The 3,743-nt window shown below is 45.4% G+C and overlaps 1 long non-coding RNA gene across 1 annotated transcript; it reads right to left on the bottom strand.

Moving 5' to 3' along the window:
- Positions 1-605: 605 nt before the first annotated feature.
- Positions 606-3,445, bottom strand: LOC129008494 (uncharacterized). Its single transcript, XR_008492561.2, has 3 exons — positions 2,239-3,445; positions 1,691-1,875; positions 606-749 (listed from the first exon to the last, which is right to left on the bottom strand). It is a non-coding gene; the product is annotated as an uncharacterized LOC129008494 (long non-coding RNA).
- Positions 3,446-3,743: the final 298 nt, after the last annotated feature.

Consider the following 3,743-nt stretch of genomic DNA (forward strand, 5'->3'; position numbering starts at 1 on the left):
TGCCCAGCACCATGCAGTGTAAAAAGGTGAGTAGCTGTGTAGCCATAACACCATAGACATGATTATTTCAAAACCCAAGTTCACTCCTTTTTAATATTTCTTAACTGTTTATACATAAGGGGACTCCCAACCTCATCTGATTCTTTCAACAAGCATTTGTCTCATGTCTGGTCTGTGCATGCCACTAGGATGTGCCCTGGGGAGATGGATGAAACTTGTGCTCTAACCTGGAGGAACTCTCAGTCTACTGGTGGACAAGGAGCATACATTCCTACAATGGAGTGGGATGTTTGTTATTAGAGATGTTGGTTACTATTAGTGTACAAGTGTTCTGGGAAATGGGAGGAAGATTTCAGAGAAGAGGTGGTATCTGAGTGGAGAATACTTTTAAGAATGGAAGGAGTCGGGTGGAGAGTGAGGGGAGTGCATTGTGAGCGAAGGCGACAGTTTCATAAAAGCTTGAGGCTATGAGAATATATGGCATGTTCAAAATGGCTAAACGGGGACCACTGCACGTCTAGGGTTGGGATATGTGAGAAGCTGCAGTAGGTAGAACCTGAAAGATATGGTGGGATAAGATAGTGAAAAATATTTCAAAGGCATTGTTAAATCAATCATCATGTTTATTTATTGAGCATCTACTATGTGCCAAGTATGGAATCTGGCACTGGGACTACAATGACAAGTAAACCAGAGCTGGTCTCTGCTTCACCTGTAGGATGACCACATGTTCCAGTCTCCTTCTTGTCCTGGAATAATTATTAATAACATCTCCTTTTACTTTCAAAAGTGTTCCCATTTGCACTATAAGTTATATGATCATGCTACCTCAAAATTTCAGAAAGACAAACATTAAACAATCACCCAATATATAACTGCAAATTGTACTAGATTTTATGAAAGAAAGATGCAGACAGCTATTACAGCAAGCATTGGAAAGCAGCTTCATTCTCCAAAGGAATTTATACTTCTCTGAAGGCAAAATAGAGACAGAAGGTTTTTAAGTTGGAGATCAGATCTTAGTTTTAGAAGTCATGGCATTTTTGTGCTTGTTGAAGATTTCTCTCTCTCTCCTCTCCCTCGCTCTCTTTGTTTTTTTTGTTTGTTTGTTTTTGTTTTTTTTTTTTCAGAGTCTCTGTCTGTCACCTAGGCTGGAGTGCAGTGGCGTGATCTTGTCTCACTGCAGCCACCACCTCCTGGGCTCAAATAATCCTCCCATCTCAGCCTCCCGAGTAGCTGGGACTACAGGTTCCTGCCACCACGTCCAGCTAATTTTTGTATTTTTTTTAAATAGAGATGGGGTTTTGCATGTTGCCCAGGCTAGTCTCAAATTTCTGGGCTCAAGTGATTTGCCCACCTTGGCCTCCCAAAGTGCTGGGATTACGGGCACGAGCCACTGTGCCTGGCCCCTCTCTCTTTCTCTTTATGTCTCCTAGTTATTATCAATAAGAATTGGAAAAAATCCAATTTTCCTTGTATAGTCTTTCACAGTGTAGATATACTTTTTCTCATCAGAGTTGCAGAGTGACAAGTTCAAAGCAAATATGTCAGCCAAAGCTCACTTTCTGTTCTAGCTCTGCCTAGAGCCGGCTGCCTGACCCTGGACAAGTTACTTCTCCTGAGCCTTGGTTTTCTCATCTTTCATTTTTATTTTTATTTATTTTTTAGAGATAGGGTCTCACTTTCTTACCCAGGCTAAAGTGCAGCAGTGGGATCATAGCTCACTGCAGCGTCGAACTCTTGGGCTCAAGCGATCCTCCTGCTTCAGCATCCTGAGTCCCTGGGATTACAGGTGCGAGCCACCACTCCCAGTTCAGGTTTTCTCATCTTTAGGAAGGGAGTGGTCATTCCCACCTGCAGGGATGGCTGTGAGGGCTGGAAATATGGTGAGTAAAGTGACTAGTAGAGTGCTGGCCACGTAGTAGGCATTCAAAAAACAGCACCTACTTTTGTTAGGTTTTCTGAGCTTGTGATTGTCTCAGAATGAGTGCTATGACTGGTGGAGAAATGCATTTGGCAGAAGACGCACCACTGTCTACAACAGGGGAGAGAGTGGAGGTCAGTGGGCAAGGAAGGGAAGGGAAAGGGCTGCAAGTGTTTCCGCCACTAGAAGGAAATTGGGTTGGAAAACAAACACCTGCCCTTTTTAGTTGTACTCTACATGGCCCTTAAGAACCAGAACCTACAGACCTGGTGCGCTAAGCAGAGTAAGAAAGAGGCATCTAATGGTGTACACACCAAAAATCCAGACCGCCCTGCATAACCAGGACCTCCTGGGAACGTCTGGGAAAATCAGACAGTGAGGCTCCATCTTGCTTTTGTCTTCTCTTACTCATTCCTCGGGCTTGTATATAACTCCCTCTGTGGGCAGAGGAAGGCCCCTGATAGAGGGATGCAGGCAGACACTGCACTGAGTGAGCCTGAGGAGATGGGGACAGAGAGGGCTGCGTGGGGTTGGAGGGAGGAGGAACCAGGAGCCTCCGCCCAGTGGTTATTTTGGAGCTAGAAGTGCTGTGACCACTTCCGTCCAGGTCTGGCTTGCGTCCTGACTGGGAGACCAGGCTGCTGGAGTCTGCATCTCATTTTCTTTCTGATTTGCCTCTGGTGTTGTTCTGCTGTGTGTTGGTTTTCGAGGGCTGCCATAACAAAGGGCCACATCCTGGATGGCGCTTTGTTTTCTCACTGCTCTGGAGGCTAGAACTCCAAGATCAAGGTGTTGTGAGGATTGTTTCTTCTGATGCCTCTCTCCTTGGCTTGTAGATGACCACACCCTCCCTGAGTCTTCACATGGTCTTTTCTCCATGCATTCTTGTCTGTGTCCTAATCTCCTCCTTTTATAAATGCCCATCATAATAGACTAGGGCCCACTCTAATGACCTTGTGTCACCTTTATTACCTCTGTAAAGACCCTGTCTCCAAATACAGTCAAATTCTGAGGTACGAGGTGTTAGGACTTCAACATATGAATTTTGCGGGGATGCAATTTAGTTCATAACAGACAGCTGGGCAAGTTGCATCTTTGGTCTTCATCCCTCAAGAGAGGAAAAGTGGCTTGGGTGGCCTACTGAGCCTCTTTCCTTGGAGAGGAGTTGTATCGAGAGGCTGAAACGGCGCAAATCCCTCTCTAAACCCTCTTGGCTTTACCCAGAGCCAATGGGTAATCCACTGCCTGCTTTGGGGGTTCCTGGATGCTTCCTCTTGCCTCCTTAAGCCTGCTTTTAGGATCTTGGATCTGCTTTGTTTCTGGTGGAGAAATAGGTGTCTACTCTGAAATTACCTCTCCTCAGGACTGTTCAAATGTATTTGTCTTGTCTTTTGCAGACATCCCTTTAACGGAAAGGAGCTCTCAGCCCCGAAAGATCCCATGCAGAGGGCTCACCTACTGCAGGATAGGAGAGCCAAGGAAGTTGCCACTTGTTTTCCATTCACCCCTTCCTTCCTCTGTAGGGAAAGGCAGGAGACCACACCTGTGTTTGTGATATCACAGACACGCTGAGATCCACAAATGTGTCATTAGCCCACCAGGTTGGCACAGGACGGCTGCATCTGAAGGTGATTTAACACAGGTAGAACCCTACTTACAGATGGGCAGGCTTCCAAAGATTTGCTTGTAGCTTTGTTATTATGAATCAGGAGTGTTTTCCTCTCATAGAAAAAGCGTTAAATGCAGGGGGAGGTTTTCAGGGAACTCCTCAAAAATCTGTCTAACTCACACATAATTAAAATACGAGATATGATCATTT

The sequence above is a fragment of the Pongo pygmaeus genome, chromosome 9, assembly GCF_028885625.2.
Source record: "Pongo pygmaeus isolate AG05252 chromosome 9, NHGRI_mPonPyg2-v2.0_pri, whole genome shotgun sequence".
Lineage (NCBI taxonomy): Eukaryota > Metazoa > Chordata > Mammalia > Primates > Hominidae > Pongo > Pongo pygmaeus.